Source organism: Scyliorhinus canicula, chromosome 2 (assembly GCF_902713615.1).
Source record: "Scyliorhinus canicula chromosome 2, sScyCan1.1, whole genome shotgun sequence".
Classification (NCBI taxonomy): domain Eukaryota; kingdom Metazoa; phylum Chordata; class Chondrichthyes; order Carcharhiniformes; family Scyliorhinidae; genus Scyliorhinus; species Scyliorhinus canicula.
Window position 1 is genome coordinate 234,672,907 of NC_052147.1, and position 20,700 is coordinate 234,693,606.

The window sequence follows — 20,700 nt, forward strand, 5'->3', positions numbered from 1 at the left end:
CCCTACAGATGTTGCCAGACTTGCTGAGATTGTCCAGCATTTTCTCTTCTAGTAATCCAGAGACCCAAGTGACCCGGGTTTGAGTCCCACCATGGTGAAATTTGAATTCAATAAAAAAAATCTGGAATTAAAAGTCTAAAGATGACCATGAAACCATTGCTTATTGTCGTAAAAACCCATTTGATTCACTAATGTCCCTCCGGGAAGGAAATCTGTCTGTCCTCCCTACCTGGTTTGGCCTACATATGACTCCAGACCCACAGTAATGTGTTTGACTCTTAAATGCCCTCTGAGATGGGCAATAAATGCTGGCCCAGCCAGCGACACCCACATCCCGTGGATAAATTAAAAAAAAGGTACATCCCAATGCTTCCACTGTAACAGAATGGAACATTATGGCAATCTGTGCAAGTCAAAAACCCCAGAAACACACAGAATACCCAAAGTAATCCACAAGGCTGAGGCCTAAAACACTGAAGACACATAGCCAAGCTTCTTGGGTGAGGTCAAGGATTGTGGTTTCTCACTTCCGGTTGCGGCAATGACCGAGTGAGCCGCACATTCGGGGGCTCTCACTCCAGCAGAGCTTAAGGACCTGATTCCCCGCGATAGCGGGACGCTGGAGCGGTGAAAAGACGGCCACGGAGGTGCGGAGGAGCGGGCAGCGTTGTATGGAACCGCGGGAGAGCAGGAGGCAACGGAAACGGGAGAGAAAGGGACAAAGACAAGGTGCAGGGGTAGCTGACCTGCGACCCAAGATGGCGGACCTGCGGATCTCGGACCCAGCAATCCAGCAAGCACTGGAAAACATGCTACAGGTGATAAAAAGTAGTTTTGAGTCGCTGAAGCAGGATAACTTGGACCCACTTCAGAAGGCAGTGGATCAGCTGAACCAGAGGCTGGATGCCCAGGACGTAAAAGTTAAGGAGCTGGGAGAGGCGGTGGAGGAGCAGGCGGATGCGCAGACGATTGCGGCGCTAGAAGTCGACGGGTTGAAGGAGAGGCAGTGAAGACTGCTGGACAGAGTGGAGGAGTTGGAAAATAGAGCCCGTAGACAAAAACTGAGGATCATTGGCCTCCCGGAGGGGGCTGAGGGAGCTGATGCCACAGCGTTTGTGGCAGACCTGTTGATGCAGCTGATGGGGGCTGAAGCCTTTCCGCGACCGCCGGAGCTGGAGGGGGCACACAGAGTGCAGGCAAGGCAGGGGCGGCCGAGGGGAACCCCCCCCCCCCGCCCGATGGTGATTAGGTTCCACAGGTTCATGGACAAGGAGCGGGTGCTGCGGTGGGCAAAGAGCGCCAGGAGCAGCACGTGGAATAACAGTGTTCTTCTCATCTACCAGGACCTAAGCCAGGAGGTGGCTCGGCGGCGAGCAGCATTTAAACAAGTCAAGGAGGTATTGTTCAAGAAGCATGTGAAGTTTGGTCTGCTGTTCCCGGCCCGTCTTTGGGTTACGCATCAGGGTCAACGCCACTACTTCTCCGAGCCCGAAGAAGCGATGGACTTTGCGAGGGATCAGGGGCTGGTCCCGAAAAGAGGTCCCATGGACGCAAACTAGGGTCTGAGAACTACCGTTTGAAGGGACGCCGAATGTGCCTAGACTGCTGGACAACTGTTTACTGTTTTAAAGGTGCCACGTGGGGTATTTGGGGCTCTTCTTTCCGGGTGGGGGCTGTATGGGTAATGGGGTGTTGCGGGACTGTCTTATTAATGCTTGGAAAGGGATGTGGGTTAACACTTTTCTGTGTACGCGGCGGGAACTGTATTGCACCTGGAGCGACCTTGCGGGGCGGTGTGAGGTTTACGTTTTGTTTGCCTTCCTGTGCCAGTGAGATTGCTCCAGTGGGTTGGAGAGGGGGAGGGTGTGCTGGGGGGTGGGGATGAGGATGGGGAAACAATGGGAATGAGACAGGTGGGCGCCGGAGTGATGAGTCATCGGGCTAGCAGACTGGCTACTCAAGTGAGTCAGGTAGGGGGGGAGAATACAGCCAATGAATGGCAGGGGTGGGGCGACCCGGGGATGTTGCTGGGGGGGGGGGGGGGGGGGGGGGGTGTTATTCTGCTGACGTGGGAGGGATCTGAAGTAGGCAATGGAAAGGAGGTCGAGGGTGGAGGCGGCCAAGAGGCCAAGAATGGCGCGGGGCACGTGCCGGGGGCGGGCCCGAGAAAGGCTATGGCTGACCGGCGTTGGGGGGGGGGGTTGTGCCCCCGGTTGTGCCCCCCAACCAGACTGATCACCTGGAATATCAGGGGACTAATTGGGCCAGTTAAAGGGCACGTGTGTTCGCGCACTTGCAGGCTCTGAAGGCGGACGTAATTATGTTGCAGGAGACACATCTGAAAGTGTCTGACCAGACTAGGCTAAGGAAGGGCTGGATTAGCCAGGTCTTCCACTCGGACTTGGACTCTATGCAGCGCCGGCCCTAGGGCTGCTGGCGCCCCGGGCAAGCTGAACTTCGGCGCCCTCGGGGGGGGGGGGGGGGCGAGAGGGGGGGGGGCAGGGCCGAGAGGGGGGGGGCGGGGCCGAGAGGGGGGGGGCGGGGGGGGGACCCGAGGGGGGGGGGGGGGCGGGGGGAGCAGACCGAGGGGGGGGGGGGCGGGGGGAGCGGACCGAGCGGGGGGCAGACCGGGGGAGCGGACCGAGCGGGGGGCGGACCGGGGGTGCGGACCGAGCGGGGGTGGACCGAGGGGGGGTGGACCGAGGGGGGGCGCCCTGGGGGAGGGCGGCCACCGCGCATGCGCTGGTTGGCACCGGCCCAACTGCGCATGCGCGGGACCCGAGTCTCTGGCGCCCCCTAGCACATGGCGACTGCCCGAGTTGCCGGTGCCTTGAGCCGGCCCTGACTCTAAGTCCAGGGGGGTGGCAATTGTGATCAATAAACAGGTTCAATTTGAGGCGGAGGGCATAGCCGCAGACAGGAGGGGCAGATACCTGATGGTAAGGGGCAGACTGGAGGGGAGAAGAGTGGTGCTGGTGAACATATATGCTCCGAACTGGGACGACGTGGACTTTATCAAAAAAGTGCTGGGGAAGATCCCGGATCTAGACTCTCGTAGGTCGATAATGGAGGGGGGGGGGGACTTTAATACGGTCTTTGACCCGGGGCTGGACCGTTCGTGTCCCCAACGGGTAGACTCCCAGCAATGGCAAGGGGGCTGAAAGGGTTTATGGAGCAAATGGGGGCAGTGGACCCATGGAGAGCCAGACAGCCGACGGGAAGGGGCTACTCATTTTACTCGCATGTTCATAAAGTATACTCTAGGATAGATTTTTATCCTGAGTAGGGACTGTGTAGGGGAGGTAAAGAATACGGAATATTGGGCAATCACTATCTCGGACCATGCCCCGCACTGGGTGGACCTGCAGGTCGGGGGGGGGCGAATTACCAACGCCCACAATGGAGGCTAGATGTAGGACTGTTGTCAGAGGAGGGGATATGTTAGAGACTTCGGAAGTGTATGCAAAACTACTTGCAGGTGAACGATACGGGGGAGGTTTCAGCGGCGACCCTGTGGAAGGCGCTGAAGGCAATAGTGAGGGGGGAGCTGATCTCAATTGGGGCCCACAGGGCCAAGGCAGACAGAGCAGAAATGGACAGATTGGTTAGGGAAATGTATCGGATAGACGAGGAGCATGCAGAGTCCCCGGGGGAGGACCTACTCAGGGAGAGGCGGAGACTACAGGCGGAACTGGGGGCGTTATCCACGAGTAGGGCCATGGAACAACTTAGGAAGGCGAGGGGAGTGGTGTATGAGCATGGGGAGAAGGCCAGCAGATTGATAGCGCAGCAACTCAGGAAGAGGGAGGCGGCCAGGGAAATAAGTAGAGTGATTGATGGGGAGGGGAGCAGAGTGGAGGACCCGGCAGGATTGAATAAGGTATTCCGAGACTTCTATAGTAAGCTGTATACTTCGGAGCCCCCGGAAGAGCCGGAGGAGATGAAAAGGTTCCTGGATGGGCTAACATTCCCAAAAGTAGGCGGGGGGGCTAGTGGATGGGCTGGGGGCCCCGATTAGAGTGGAGGAGGTATTGGGGGGGCCTAAAGGCCATGCAGTCGGGGAAAGCCCCGGGGCCAGATGGATACCCAGTAGAGTTTTACAAGAAGTTCTCGGAGTTAGTGGGACCGGTCTTGGCAAGGGTTTTTAATGTGGCAAGGCACAGAGGGACCCTGCCGCCGCCGATGTCGCAAGCCTCCATATCACTGAAATTGAAGCGGGGCAAGGACCCGGAATCTTGCGGCTCATACAGGCCAATGTCCCTGATCAATGTAGACGCCTAGCTCCTGGCAAAGGCCCTGCCGATTAGAATTGAGGACTGCATACCAGAGGTGTTTGGGGACGACCAAACTGGGTTTGTGAAAGGCAGGCAGCTGTCAGCTAACTTGAGAAGATTACTCAATGTGATCATGATGCCCCCGACAGGCAAGGAGGTGGACGTAGTGATGGCGATGGATGCTGAGAAGGCCTTCGATCGGGTGGAGTGGGGCTATCTGTGGGAGGTGCTCAGACGGTTTGGGTTCGGGGAGGGACTGGTGAATTGGGTCAGACTACGGTACCAGGCTCCAAAAGCCAGCGTTAGGATGAACAGAGCAGTGTCAGATTATTTCAGATTACATCACGGGACCAGACAGGGATGCCCACTCTCCCCGTTGCTGTTTGCGCTGGCCTTAGAGCCGTTGGCGATTGCGTTGAGAGCCGCAAAGGAATGGAAGGGAATGACCAGGGATGGGGTGGAACATAGGGGGCGGGATTCTCCCCTACCCAGCAGGGCTGGGGGTCCCAGCGTAGCGGAGTGGCGCCAACCACTCCGGCGTCGGGCCTCCCCAAAGGTACGGAATTCTCCGCACATTTGGGGGCTAGGCTCGCGCCGGAGCGGTTGGCACCATGCCGACTGGCGGCAAAACCGGCACCAACGGCCTTTGACGTCTGCCGCCCAGCGCCGGGGCTGGCCGAAAGGCCTTCGTCGGTTCGCGCATGCGCCGGTGGTGACGTGAGCGGCAGCTGCCACCGGCGCATGCGCGCTGGGGGATTCTCTTCCGATCACGGGCCTGGCCACCGTGGGAGCGCCCCCCGGGGTCCGATCGCCCCGCGCCCCCCCCCAGGACCCCGCGGGCCCGCTCGCGCCGCCGATCCCGCCGCCACTAGAGGTGGTTCAAACCTCGGCGGCGGGAGAGGCCTCCCAGCGGCGGGACTTCAGCCCATCGCGGGCCGGAGAATCGGCGCAGGGGGCTCGCCGCTCGACGTGGCGCGATTCCCGCCCCCCGCCAATTCCCGGGTGGCGGAGAATTTCTGCCACGGCGGGGGCGGGATTTTCGGCGGCCCCGGGTGATTCTCCGACCCTGCGTGGGGTCGGAGAATTTCGCCCAGGGTCTCCCTCTATGAGGACGACCTGCTCCTGTACGTGTCAGACCCACTGGCCGGATGGAAAGTATACTGGAAACACTGAGGAAGTTCGGCCAGTTTTCAGGGTACAAATTAAATATGGCCAAGAGTGAGATGTTTGTGGTGCAGGCAAGGGGCCAGGAGAACTGACTGAAGGGGCTGCCATTTAGGCTGGTTGAGGAAAGTTTCCGGTACTTGGGGATACAGGTGATGCGAGACTGGGGCAGGCTGCACAAGTTAAATTTGACCAGGGTGGTGGAACAAATGAAGAGGGAGTTTCGGAGATGGGATGCATTCCCGCTGTCGCTGGCAGGGAGGGTGCAGACTGTAAAGATGACAATCCTCCCTAGGTTCCTGTTCATTTTTCAGTGCCTCCCGATCTTTATCCCACGGTCCTTCTTCAAAAGGACTGGCAAAATTATCATGAGCTTTGTCTGGGCGGGAAAATCCCTGCAGGTGAAGAAGGCAATGCTTGAGAGGAGCCGCAGCGAGGGAGGGCTGGCATTGCCGAGTCTGATCAACTATTACTGGGCGGCTAACATTGCCATGATAAGGAAGTGGATGGTAGGTACAGGGTCTATCTGGGAACGGATGGAGGCGGCTTCGTGCACGGGCACCTGTTTGGCAGCCCTGGTCACAGCTCCCCTACCACTGTCGCCGGCCAGGTACTCCACCAGCCCGGTAGTGGGGGCGGCCCTGCGGATATGGGGCCAGTGGAGGAGGCATGTAGGGGAGGTGGGTGCGTCTGTCTGGGCTCCAATATGTGATAACCTTCGGTTTGCCCCCGGGAGCATGGATGGGGGGTTTCGAGCATGGCGGCGGGTGGGTGGGGAGGGTGGGTGATATGTTCCTGGAGGGGAGCTTTGCAAGTTTGAGGGGCTTGGAGGAGATATTTGGTCTGGTAAGGGGTAACAATTTCAGGTATCTACAGATGCGGGACTTTGTCCGCAGACAAGTCCCATCCTTCCCACAGCCCCCGCCAATGGGGATCCAAGACAGAATAGTCTCTAGAGGGGAAGGAGGAGAGGGTAGAATCTCAGATATTTATAAGGTGCTCATGAAGGGGGAAAGAGTCCCAGACAGAGGAACTGAAACTCAAATGGGAGGAGGAGCTTGATGGGGAGATGGAGGATGGGCTGTAGGCGGAAGCCCTGAGTAGGGTAAATTCAACCGCAACATGTGCGAGGCTTGGCCTGATTCAATTGAAGGTCGTTCACCGGGCCCACATGACGGTAGCTCGGATGAGCAAATTCTTTTGGGTAGAGGATAAGTGCGCTAGATGCGGGGGAGGACCAGCAAACCATGTTCACATGTTTTGGGCATGTCCGATGCTGGGGGGGGGATTTGCGGGGATCATGTCCCGGGTGCTAAAAACAAGGGTGGTGATGGGACCAGTGGTGGCAATTTTTGGGGTTTCGGAGGACCGGAAGTCCAGGGTGAGAAAGAGGCCGATGTTTTGGCCTTTGCTTCCCTGATAGCCCGGCGATGAATACTGCTGGCATGGAGGGACTCAAAACCCCCGAAGACTGAGCTATGGCGTTCGGATATGTCGAGTTTTCTGGGTATGGAAAAAATTAAGTTCGCCTTGAGGGGATCTGTAGAGGGGTTCGCCCGGAGGTGGCAACCATTCATCGACTTCTTCGCGGGAGAGTGAGCGTTAGCGGGGGGGGGGGGGGGGGGGGGTTTAAGAGTAGAGTAGGAGGGAAAAATGGGCGGGTAGTGTCGATGGGAGAGGAGCGGGCTTGTTCAGTATGGTTCGATTGAAGTATTGATTCTACATGGATGCTTGCACATTTTTGCCTTTTTTGCTTTCTTTTTGTTGTTGTCTGTAACTTTTTACAATGCCGAAAAATACCTCAATAAAATTGTTTGTTTAAAAAAAAAAGATTGTGGTTTCTCATTCCGGAATGCAGGCATCTTTGAGTCAATGGCTATCTTACAAATTTTGACTTAGATTCTGATACCAACACGACAGTCCTGGCAGGCAAGGAATCATAGCCCAAAGACCTCTGGCTTCAAGCAAGAGACATTTCACTTCACAGGGCATGGGGAGTCTGACTCCTTGTTAGCGGCATGATCTGGAACCACAGAAACATAGCTTTGAGCTGATATACATCATCCATAACCAGCCTTTCTCTCTCCTGCTTAGGAATGCCTGCACAACCTTGGATCTTCCCCAGATGGCAGAGGATATCCAGACAACCACTTTTGTCAGTTAACCAGAAATGCATGGTCCCAAATACTAGAGGGTATTCAGATTTGGACTTCAGCTTTGAACTCTCCTCTCTTGCGGAACAGGTTTGTCCATTCTCATTGCAGATTCCAGAAAATCCTCAGTGCTCAGATCGGCCTACTGTTCATAAGAAAATCATGCCACCTCCAGTAGAATTGGTACAAGAGAGTGAGTGATCAGTAATCTGAGAAGCCTCTGCCTCCAACTACAAAGATGGTACAGCTGGTCAACACAGCAACCACTGCTCACACACTGCAACTTCCAATCTGCAGGCCAGGGCTAGAGGTGCTGCTGAAACAGTCCCCCGCCATCGACAAGGAAAAGCAGAGGTGAGCATGCAACCAAACCTCCTTCTTGCCACAGGAACACTCTTCCTGAGCCACAAAGGATATTGAGACGGCCTGCATGTAGAATGAAGAAAAGAAGGACGAGACACGGAGATGTGCACAATGTTCCTCCACCACACAAGAAAACATTTATAGCAGCAACCACTGACCAACGCATCAGCCAAACCAACTAAGTGTGGTTCAACATGAAATTGTTGGAATTCCAAGTAATGGAAGACAAGAATGACAACATAATCAAAAGCAGTCCACCCTCAAAGCGAAGAGAAAGAACCAGAAACAACAGAGCCTATCACTGCTCCGACAGAGCAGCGAACGAGAGATGGAAGGATTATAAGGCCTTCAGACCGCCTGTAAATTCAAGGACTTGAAGGGGAGAGATGGGGGAGTAAGAATGTTGTAATAATGTTAATACAGTAATAGCAATAATGTGGTAACAACAATGTAAATGCATGAGACTGATAACAGTGTAAGACATGAAATAAACTTGTACAACTCCATATACATTGGGTAAATGTGGCGCTAACAATTATACTCAAAGCCGAGAGACTAGTACAATAGAGGCTTTATTGCTGTACGATGTTGTCCCTCCATCTGCAACAGTAGACTAAGGGTCTGAGCAGCTCTCATACATTTATACATAAGCTCCCTGTGGGCGGAGCTAGCCGGCAGGGGCTGACCGGAGGAACCTGTATTACAGGTACAGGCATACATCCCCCTACTGCAGAACACATAACTACAGTGGTTATCTCACCACATTCACCCCCTGTAAAAAATGAGTCCGGCGGGGGTGACATGTAACTCTAATACAAAGGATGCTATTTACAAGAGGGTCCAACAAGGAAAATCAAGAGTCCATCCCGTTAGCAGGTTACAGGTTGAGCCGAATCGGTGGTCGGACGTTCCGCTGTGATCGGCGTAGCTGTGGTGGTGACATCGGCACAGGCGGTGATGGCCCCGATGGTGCAGGTGCTGGCGGTGTTGGTGCTGGCTGCTGGCGGGATGACTCCGAGAGCAAGCCGAAATCTTCCGTGTCCTCCAGGGTGGGCAGGGGGATGAGGGATGGACCTGATGGGGACGAATAGGGGGGAGCTGGGGTTGGCGCAGGAAGGGGTGTGGGCATGGGATCGGCACCTGAGGGAGCCAGGTCCCGGAGCGAGACTGTGTCCTGGCGGCCGTCGGGGAACTCCACGTAGGCATACTGAGGGTTGGCGTGGAGAAGGCGTACTTTGTCCACCAGGGGTTCCGCCTTGTGGTGCCGTACATGCCTACGGAGAAGGACTGGGCCCGGAGTCGTGAGCCAAGTCGGGAGCGACACTCCGGATGTGGACTTCCTAGGGAAGGCAAAAACACGTTCATGGGGTGTACTGTTAGTTGCGGTGCACAGTAGCGACCGAAAGGAATGGAGCGCGTCAGGGAGGACCTGCTGCCAGCGAGCGGCTGGGAGGTTCCTGGACCGTAGGGCCAGCTGGACGGCCCTCCATACCGTCCCGTTCTCCCTCTCTACCTGCCCGTTTCCCCGGGGGTTGTAGCTGGTCGTCCTGCTGGAGGCGATACCCCTGCTGAGCAGGAACTGACGCAGCTCATCGCTCATGAATGAGGATCCCCTGTCACTGTGGATATAGTCGGGGAAACCGAACAGGGTGAAAATGGAATCCAGGGCCTTGATGACGGTGGCAGACGTCATATCTGGGCATGGGATGGCAAAGGGGAACCTAGAAAATTCATCGACCACACTAAGGATGTAGGTGTTGTGGTCGGTGGAGGGAAGGGGCCCTTTGAAGTCCACGCTGAGGCGTTCAAAGGGGCGGGATGCTTTCACCAGGCGCGCGCGATCTGGCCGGTAGAAGTGCGGCTTGCACTCCGCACAGATCTGGCAGTCTCTGGTGACTGTCCGTACTTCCTCGACGGAGTAGGGCAGATTGCGGGCTTTGATCAGATGGTACAAGCGAGTGACCCCCGGATGGCAAAGGCTGTCGTGCAAGGCACGGAGCTGGTTCACTTGTGCACTGGCACATGTACCTCGGGAGAGGGCGTCTGGGGGCTCGTTGAGCTTGCCGGGGCGATACAAGATCTCGTAGTTAAAGGTGCAGAGCTCGATTCTCCACTGCAATATTTTGTCATTCTTGATCTTGCCCCGCTGCGTGTTGTTGAACATGAAGGCTACCGACCGTTGGTCAGTGAGGAGAGTGAATCTCCTGCCTCCAGTCAACGATTGCCTGGGCTTCCTTTTCGACAGAGGAATGCCGAATTTCGGAGGCGTGGAGGGTGCGTGAAAAGAATGCCATGGGTCTGCCGGCCTGATTCAGCGTGGCGGCAAGGGCGACATCTGAAGCGTCGCTCTCTACTTGGAAAGGCAGAGTCTCGTCTACGGCGTGCATCCCCACCCTGGCTATGTCAGATCGAATGCAGGCGAAGGCCTGTTGTGCCTCGGCCGAGAGGGGAAAATGTGTGGACTGGATAAGTGGCCGGGCCTTGTCTGCGTATTGCGGGACCCACTGGGCGTAATAAGAGAAAAACCCAAGGCAGCGTTTGAGGGCCTTGGGGCAGTGGGGAATTGGGAGCTCCATGAGGGGGCGCATGCGGTTGGGATCGGGTCCCAGTAGTCCGTTTTGGACTACGTAGCCAAGGATGGCTAAGCGGTCTGTGCGGAACACGCATTTCTCCTTGTTGTACGTGAGATTAAGGAGAGATGCGGTGTGGAGGAATTTATAAAGGTTGGCATCATGGTCCTGCTGGTCATGGCCGCAGATGGTGACATTGTCGAGGTACGGGAAGGTGGCCTGCAATCCGTACCGGTCAACCATTCGGTCCATTTCTCGCTGAAAGACCGAGACCCCATTTGTGACGCCGAAGGGAACCCTCAGAAATTGGTACAGACGACCGTCCGCCTCGAAGGCAGTGTAGGGACGGTCCGATTTACGGATAGGGAGCTTGTGGTAGGCGGATTTCAGGTCAATAGTAGAGAAGACCCAGTACTGTGCAATCTGATTGACCATATCAGAAATGCGGGGGAGGGGGTACGCGTCGAGCTGCGTGTACCGGTTGATGGTCTGGCTGTAGTCCACGACCATCCTGTGCTTCTCCCCGGTCTTAACCACTACCACCTGGGCTCTCCAAGGGCTGTTGCTGGCCTCGATGATACCCTCCCGAAGCAGCCGCTGGGCTTCGGACCTGATGAAGGCCTTGTCCTGGGTGCAGTACCGTCTGCTCCTGGTGGCGACGGGCTTGCAATCCACAGTCAGATTAGCAAAGAGGGAGGGGGGCTCGACCTTGAGGGTCGCGAGGCCGCAAACGGTGAGGGGAGGTAGGGGTCCACCGAATTTGAGGGTGAGGCTCTGGAGATTGCACTGGAAATCCAGGCCTAGTAAGAGTGAAGTGCAGAGGTCGGGGAGAATGTACAGATGGAAACGGCCGAATTCCACACCCTGTACAGTGAGTTTAACCAGGCAGAAACCACGGATCGGGACAGAGTGGGAACCGGAGGCAAGGGAGATCTGCCGGTCGGCGGTATGGATCGCAAGGGAATAGCGCCTTACCGTGTCCGGGTGGACGAAGCTCTCGGTGCTCCCGGAGTCGATGAGGCAGGAGGTCACATGGCCGTTGACCAGCACCGATGTGGAAGAGGGTGCCAGGTTGCGAGGACGGGACTGGTCGAGCGTAACGGAGGCGAGCAGTGGTTGGTCGGCGGTTGAGTCAGATGAGTCCGACGAGGAGCGATAGCGACCCGTGTCCCGTGATGGCGGCCCCTGGAGACGAGATGGTGGCATCCGTATACCTGTGGGTAAAATGGCGGCGTCCATGGAGCGCACGTTATGGGGTCGGAACAAAATGGCGGCGCCCATGGAACGCACATGGCTGTGGTGGATGAAGATGGCGGCGCCCATGGGGCGCACGTGGCGGGGGCGGCAAAAGATGGCGGCGCCCACTGATCGCACGTGGGGTCGGGGGAAGCGGACGGCGGGGCCCATTGAGGGAGCGGCTGAGGCGTGGGGACCGGCGGCGCAATAGCGGCGACCGTCCGGGACTGACACACCGCTGCAAAGTGGCCTTTCTTGCCACAAGCTTTGCAGGTCGCTGTGCGGGCCGGGCAGCGTTGGCGAGGGTGCTTCTGTTGGCCGCAGAAGTAACAGTGGGGACCCCCAGGGGGTGCGGTGCGGCGGGCAGCGCAGGCATAGTGCGCGGGGGCGGCTGCTGGGGGGGCAGTTTGCGGGGTCCACGAGGGGTAGGACGGATGGGCCTGGGGAGCCGTTTGCGGGGTCCACGAGGGGTAGGACGGGTGGGCCGAGTGGCTAGCAAAGTAAGTTTGCGCACTACGGGAGGCGGCCGTCATGGAGAGCGCCAGGGCCTTTGCGGCCGCGAGGTCAGGGGCGACCCCTTCCAGCAGTCGTTGCCGGATGGGGTCCGATGCAATGCCTGTAACGAAGGCATCGCGCATGAGTAAATCAGAATGTTCCGTGGCTGTGATGGCCCGGCAGTCGCAGTCTCGTACCAGAGGTATAAGGGCCCTCCAGAAGTCCTCAATCGACTCACCCGGCTGCTGGACGTGAGTAGAAAGTTGATGCCTCGCAAACAGGGTGTTCGCCGATGGTGCATAGTTCTCCTTGAGCAGTTCCATAGCTGCGGTGTAGTCGGTCGCATCTCGAATGAGCGGAAAGACGCTGGAGCTAAGTCTGGAGTACAGGAGTTGCTTTTTCTGAGCCTCCATCGGGGGAGGGTCTGCTGAAGAGATGTAGGCCTCGAAGACTGCGAGCCAGTGATCAAAGTCTTTTCTGGCGTGAGGCGAATGCGGATCCAGCTGCAGACGGTCAGGCTTGACTCTGATGTCCATGGTGACTGGGAAATCGTACAGCAATAAATTGTGGCGCTAACAATTATACTCAAAACCGAGAGACTAGTACAATAGAGGCTTTATTGCTGTACGATGTTGTCCCTCCATCTGCAACAGTAGACTAAGGGTCTGAGCAGCTCTCATACATTTATACATAAGCTCCCTGTGGGCGGAGCTAGCCGGCAGGGGCTGACCGGAGGAACCTGTATTACAGGTACAGGCATACATCCCCCTACTGCAGTACACATAACTACAGTGGTTATCTCACCACAGTAAAGTCTTGGGGGAAGGGTAGTTTAAGGGTCTGGCACATACAGGGTTTATGTGTGACTGAGTACAGTACTGTCCATACAGTGATGTAAGAAGGCACATGTCATAGACCTAGAGGTCAGCGAGATGTTGATCAGAGACATGAAGGACCTAAGCATGGAGAAAGCTCCTGTACCCTTTATTTACATGTGTAAATAATTTATTTGTTAACAAGACTTACAGTTAACCTAGTGAAGACTACTAATAATAGTAATAATCTTTATTGTCACAAGTAGGCTTACATTGACACTGCAATGAAGTTACTGTGCAAATCCCCTCATCACAACATTCCAGCTCCTGTTCAGGTAGACAGAGGGAGAATTCAGAATTTCCAACAGCACTCTTTCGGGACTTGTGGGAGGAAACCGGAGCAACCGGAGGAAACCCATGGAGACACAGGGAGAATGTGCAGACACCACACAGACAGTAATCCAAGCCAGGAATTGAACCTGGGACCCTGGAGCTATGAAGCAACAGTGCTACCCACTGTGCTACCATGCCGTACTATGAAGACTTCTTTCATGTTGCAGCTGTATAGAATCTTAGTTAGGCCACACTTGGAGTATAGTGTTCAATTCTGGTCACCACACTACCAGAAGGATATGGAGGCTTTAGAGAGGGTGCAGAAGAGATTTACCAGGATGTTGCCTGGTATGGAGGGCATTAGCTGTGATGAGTGGTTGAATAAACTCGGTTTGTTCTCACTGGAACGACGGAGGTTGAGGGGTAACCTGACAGAGGTCTACAAAATTATGAGGGGCATAGATAGAATGGATAGTCAGAGGCTTTTCCCCAGGGTAGAGGGGTCAATTACTAGGGGCATAGGTTTAAGGTGCGAGGGGCAAGGTTTAGAGGAGATGTACGAGGCAAGTTTTTTTACACAGAGGGTAGTGGATGCCTGGAACTCGCTGCCGGAGGAGGTGGTGGAAGCAGGGACGATAGTGATATTTAAGGGGCATCTTGACGAATACATGAATAGGATGGGAATAGAGGGATACGGACCCAGGAAGTGTAGAAGATTTTAGTTTAGACGGGCAGCATGGTCGGCACAGGCTTGGAGGGCTGAAGGGTCTGTTCCTGTGCTATATGAAATGAAATGAAATGAAATGAAAATCGCTTATTGTCACGAGTAGGCTTCAATGAAGTTACTGTGAAAAGCCCCTAGTCGCCACATTCCGGCGCCTGTCCGGGGAGGCTGGTACGGGAATCGAACCGTGCTGCTGGCCTGCTTGGTCTGCTTTAAAAGCCAGCGATTTAGCCTTGTGAGCTAAACCAGCCCCTGTTCTTTGTTCTAAGACACCATTCTGCAATCAATTCCTTTCCCAGTAGGTACATTCATAATTTGACCAAACGGGTAGATTGACAGCCTGTGAATCCTTCCAATATGCCTGATGCTAAGAACGTAAGATGGTAAGGTGGTCAGAGTTGAAAGGTTTCCTGGTCAATCATACTGCAGAAGGCAATGGCGAACCACTGCAGTACTTTGCCAAGCATAATCATGGACCAATCCAGTGGCAGTCCATGGTCACCAACGTCCTCTTAGGGCATGGTGTCTCAAGGAAAGAGGGTCACATTTGCAACTTCAGCTATGAAATTCTTATTTTCTCACATCCATTCTAACACTCTGAAATTCTACTTTGGATGATCAATTGGAATACAGTTTGCTCATTGAGTGATCTTATTCATCCCACTGTCTAGATGTTTTTTCACTTTATTTTAAGTTGAAATCAGAAACATTTTCTTGGTCATGGTACATTGAAAGTTGCATGCCAATGTATCCACTGAGACGTTTACAAATGTCTGTACATTTTGCACAGAGGGTTGGTTGAATATGGCAAAACCTATTTCTTGCCAGGGAACAAGTCTAAATTGGGCAATCAGGAAGGCTTGCTAGGCTCACAAAATGTATTTACCAAGAGAGCAACTGAAATTTTTTTTCAGGAGTGTAAATAGGTCTACGTAATTTCAATGTTACTGCAGCATCATCAGGGTTGAAAGAAATTCAGATAATTTATTCATTGCTATTTGATTTTCTCCCAGAGTTTGAAGGGATCCAGAGTCTCATTCTTGTTCTTGTTCCACCTAAAACATGTAGTGCCAGTTTTCGACTTGGTCACAATATTTCCATCTGCTACTGGTGTTGTTGACTCACTAGATTGGACCGGTGTACACCTACTTCATTCTTCAGATTTATTGCTGCACACTCAGCCCAGGAGTATCCCATTAAAATTGTAGATAAATCTTCTACCAGGTGTTTGCCTGTTCCTCTTTGCTGCCTTTTTGCTGCCAAATCCTCAAACCCAGAATAAGTAAATGTAAAAACCAAACTGAGGTGATTTCCCGGCATTCTCCCTCCACAATGTCTTAAAAATTGATTTAGTCAAGGTTTCTTGACATATTGTGAAAGCTTGTCAAATCGTCAAAACTAATACACTGCGCTCGATGTTCAACATTTGAATATAATAAATCTACAATTATAATTTATCACAACTCAAAGTTAACACATTTTGTATCCTGAAACAGAACACATGGTACTTTTGCTGACAGTCACATTTATAATTAAATGGGCGTTGTAAATGCGAATAGATTTACCAATATGTATTCAAAGAATGAAGAACAATACAGCACAGGAACAGGCCCTTTGGCCCTCCTGTTTCGGTCATTAGCACCCTTTGCCAAAACCCTCTACACCTCCTAGTGTCATATCCCTCTATACATCATCCTATCCATGTATTTGTCGAGATGCCTTTTGATCACCGGTAATGTAACGCAACCTTCTCTGGTCGCGTGTTCCAGGCACTCAGAACCCTCTGTGTAAAAAACCTGTCTCACATATCTCCTCTGAACTTTGCCCCACGGACCTTAAACCTATGCCTCCTGGTGACTGACCCCTCCACCCTGGGAAAGAGTGCCTGCTATCCAGTCCATCGATGCCCCTCATAATCTTGTAGACCTCTATCAGGTCACCCCTCAACCTCCGTCGTTTGAATAAAAACAGTCCGAGTCTATTCAGCCTCTCTGCATAGCTAACACCCTCCAGACCAGGAAAAATCCTGATAAACCTCCTCTGTGCCCTCTCCATAGCCTCCACATCCTTCTGGTAGTGTTGCGACCAGAATTGTGTGCAATATTCCAAGTGTGGCCTTACCAAGGTTCTATACAACCGTAGCATGACTTGCCAGTTTTTATACTCGATGCCATGTTCAATAAAGACAAGCATGCCGTATGCTTTCTTGACTACATTGTCCACTTCCGTGTTGCCACTTTCAAAGATCTGTGGACCTGCACGCCCAGAACTCTCTGACTTTCTATATACTTAAGAGTTTTGCCATTTACTGTATATTTCCCCGCTATTTTAGACCTACCAAAATGCATTACCTCACATTTATCTGGATTAACCTCCATTTGCCATTTCTCTACCCAAGTCTCCAACCTATCTATGTCCTGCTGTATCCTCCTGCAATCGTCAACACTATCTGCCACTCCACCAACCTTGATGTTGTAGCCATTTCAGATGGCCAGCTGCAAAGGATCATGGGAATTATGGTCAATCCAGGACTCAGACACACTCAGAGCTTACGTGTGTATTTGCAACCCAGATAGCTGGACGCGATCGAAACCCCCGCTCGTTTGCATTCTAATGGCCCATTTCCCCAGAACAAAAGGACTGTACTCAGGTAACCAATACAGATGCAGACTAACCGGCGACACTCCCTTTGCTAAGAAAGCCCAAACAGCCAAGGTCAATAACTGCTGAGGACACGCCCAGCCATCAAGGCACCCGTCCCTGTATTGGCCAAAATCGAAGGCAGTGGTTGAAGCCTGTCGAATTATTGGGTCCAAAGCTAAGGACCGCCCCAAAGAGCGTGCAATCCCAGAGGGATAAAAAGAGACGCAGCCATGAGTTCGGTCTCTCTTGGCCCCGGCCTACGCATAAACCACTATGACCAGAAGACAAGTTCAAGACCAACGATGGCTACCAGACGGATGAACCCAGCAGAAACAAAGCCACTTCTTCTACCCAGCCACGTAAGATCCGAACAAAGGCCTCGTTCATCTGCAAAGAGCCGGTTGCCCTGAAGTTAAGTATAGATTATTGTAGTTGTTAGGTGTAGTTTAACTTGTAGTGTTTTATGTTGCATGTCGAAGTAATCTTTGTGTGTAAATAAATCTTTGAACTTGAACTGACTAACTGGTTGCTTGGTCTTTGATTGATATCCGCTAAAGCCTTGTGGTGGTATCATTTGATACCTGGCGACTCTGAAAAGCAATATTATCATTAATATCTAGTTAATTTGGCAACATTATTGGTGATGCTGGTGGGATAGTATTCCACTCATTAAAAAGAGCAAGTGTCATATCATAGAATTTACAGTGCAGAAGAAGGCCACTCGGCCCATTGAGTCTGCACCAGCCCCGAGAAAGAGGACCCCACCCAAGCCCGAGCCTCCACCTCATCCTCACAACCCAGTAACCCTGCCCAACCAGGGCACTAAGGGCAATTTATCATGGCCAATCCACCTAAACTGCACATCTTTGGACTGTGGGAGGAAACCAAAGCACCCGGAGGAAACCCACGCAGACATGGGGAGAACGTGGAAACTCTGCACAGACAGTGACCCAAGCTGGGAATCGAACCTGGGATGCTGGAGCTGTGAAGAAATTGTGCTAACTACTGTGCTACCGTGCTGCCCTTGAACATACTAATCAGACCAGCTACATTTGCCTCCAAATCATTTATGTATACTACAAATAACAAAGGCCCCAGCACAGATCCCTGTGGAACAACACTAGTCACAACCTTCCATTCAGAAAACAACTTTCTACTGCCACCCTTTGCCTTCTATGACTGAGCCAGTTATGTATCTATCTTGCCACGTCACCTCTGATCACGTGTGACTTCACTTTTTGTACCAGTCTGCCATGAGGCACTTCGTCAAAGGCTTTACTGAAGTCCATGTAAACAATATCCACCGCCCTCTCCTCACAATCATCTTTGTCACCTCTTCAAAAAACTTGATCAAGTTAGTGAGGTACGTGCTCCCCTTCACACAAACATGCTGTCTATCACCAATGAGTTCATTTGTTTCCAAATGGGTATAAATCCTGTCCCTGTGAATTCTCTCCAATATTTACCTACTACCGATGTGAGGCTCACCGGCCTACAGTTTCCAGGATTATCCCTGCTACTTTTCTTAAACAGCGGTACCACATTAGCTATTCTCCAGCTCTCTGGGATCACACCTGTAGCCAATGAGGATTGAAGGAAGTCAGTCAAGGTCCCAGTGTGGTAGTCAGCACTGTTGTATATATCACATACGAGATATAATACGGTAGTAGTATACGGTAGATATAATACGGTAGTATCCCCGTACTACAGGTACGGGGGTAGATCCCTGCCTGCTGGCTCCGCCCAGTAGGCAGTGTATAAATGTGCGTGCTCACCAAGCTGCAGCCATTTCGGCAGCAGCTGCAGGAGGCTACACCTCTCTGCTTAATAAAGCCTCGATTACTCTCATCTCGTTGTAATTGATACTGCATCACCCAGCAATTTCCTCCCTTGCTTTCCTCAGTATTCTGGGGGTGGTAAATCCCATCCGGCCCAGGAGACTTATCATTTCTGCAGGTCCAAATATGCTGCCCCTCTTAAATAACAGAAATAAGTCTTATGACAACAGGTTAAAGTCCAACAGGTTTGTTTGGAATCACTAACTTTTGGAGCACAGCTCCTTCATTAGGTCTCACCCGATGAAGGAGCCGCACTCCAAAAGCTAGTGATTCCAAACAAACCTGTTGGACTTTAACCTGGTGTTGTAATACTTCTTACTGTACCCATATCATCCAACACCAGTAAGAGTTCTTCCTTAACCTGAGTAAATTTGTACTAATGATATGCCATTTGAACACTTTGTGTGTGCAGGGTGCAGGAATGGGAGCATAAGGCTTTGCTGTGGGCCTTCCGTGCCCAGTGGGCCCCAAAGGATGTGGAGCTTTATTGACCCTTGTAATCACATTTCGGTCTGACGTTTTAAGTTTCATTTGCTCTTTGGTTTTGATTTTATGGTAGTATCCCGTTAAGGGGCTTGCCTCCTTTTAACATGTCCCTCAGCTTGTTTAGTTGATTTGGTTAAATCCACGTGGAGTTCGGCTGTGCAGATCACACTAACTGCTTTCCAATTTGTCACTTATGCCACCAGTGTGAGAAAGTGTGTGAGGGGGTGCCCTTGGGAGAAGGTGATGCAACCAGTGGTTATAATAAGCTAGATCTGTGCCTGCCTGCGACTGCTGTGTACTGAGTGTTGCGTACAGGCTGCAGATCTATATACCACCTACGAGGGGGCAGAGCCACAGGTGGAGCCCACAAGGGCATCAACATAATACAATACAATAGTGAATTGTAGCAGCAATACGTTCACCACAGAAGGAAAGACCGTCTTCCCGGGTGATGAGAAAGGGGCTGGTGGGGCCAAACGTGGGAACAGTGTAGCCTTCCTCAAGAAATACTGCTGGGATCAGCAGCCCCCGGCCAGCAATGGAGGGTGAGGTCTAGCTGTGGACATTAAAATGCATGAAGTGGGGAGAGTGGAAGCTGCATTCTCTCTGTCTCGTTACACAGTAGCAAAGCAGGAAGGAACCCCGGCGTCTCTTTGCAACATAGTGGCTCCGGGTTCACTCACTCACCCACCCAGCTGCAGCGGGGTCACCAGTGGCTCCAGCCCCTCCGTCCTCCACCAACAGCCCCGTCACCATGGCGACACAGACGCCCAAACAAACGGCGACTTCCGGTCAAGTGACTGAGGTCCGGCGGCGACTTCCAGCTTGTTCGTCCTTCCTGCAGCGACACCCGAAACTTTATTACCGTCCAAACTGTCAGGACTGGGGAAATAATTGAATCTGCAACCCCCCCCCCCCCCCCTCCCCTCGGCTCTTTAAATCGATGCCTTCGGTATATTCCGGAGCTGTAAGTTTGTGGGGGTAAAGAATGAGGCGCAGAAAGCGACAGCAATTGCATTTTACACTCAGATTTGTGACATCTGGATATTTATCGCATTTTTAAACCCCTCCACAACAGACGGCATTTGTTGTTCTGTCGGGCAGGAGGTCAGGATTCCTTGGAGAAGAACAGATAGGGAGGAATATTCTGCAAACTCGTTTGATTACCTTTGCAGATGGAGCATTTAAACCTTTGGTGATTCCATCGGTGGGATAGAGTCAAGATAGGGTCGATTGTATATTGTCCAGCATGGGGAAATAACTTTTCTTACAATAAAGTGGTTGGGGCCGTCTCAGTTATTTCTCACAGAACCTTATGCACACTGCTCCATGTTGGCCAGTTTGTTATGTTTGTTTGCATCATTTCCAATCTCCAACTTGTATTTTTATAGTCTTTATAACATCAAAGCACAGAAGAGCAAGAGTCATAGGGGACTCTATAGTCAGGGGCACAGATAGGCGCTTCTGTGGACGTGAAAGAGACTCCAGGATGATATGTTGCCTCCCTGGTGCCAGGGTCCAGGATGTTTCTGAACCGGTAGGGGGCATCCTGAAGGGGAAGGGCAAACAGGCAGAGGTCGTTGTACATTTGGTACTAACGACAGAC

The 20,700-nt window shown here is 52.7% G+C and overlaps 1 protein-coding gene across 3 annotated transcripts in view; it reads right to left on the minus strand.

The window, feature by feature from the left end:
- Positions 1-19,858, minus strand: part of cfap221 (cilia and flagella associated protein 221) — a 263,176-nt gene extending 243,318 nt beyond the window's left edge. For 2 of the 3 annotated variants that reach the window (XM_038789818.1, XM_038789820.1), the window contains exon 1: positions 19,782-19,858. The gene's annotated coding sequence lies outside the window, so the exon portion shown is untranslated. The remainder of the gene's footprint in view (positions 1-19,781) is intronic. The other variant, XM_038789819.1, reaches the window with a different exon arrangement.
- Positions 19,859-20,700: the final 842 nt, after the last annotated feature.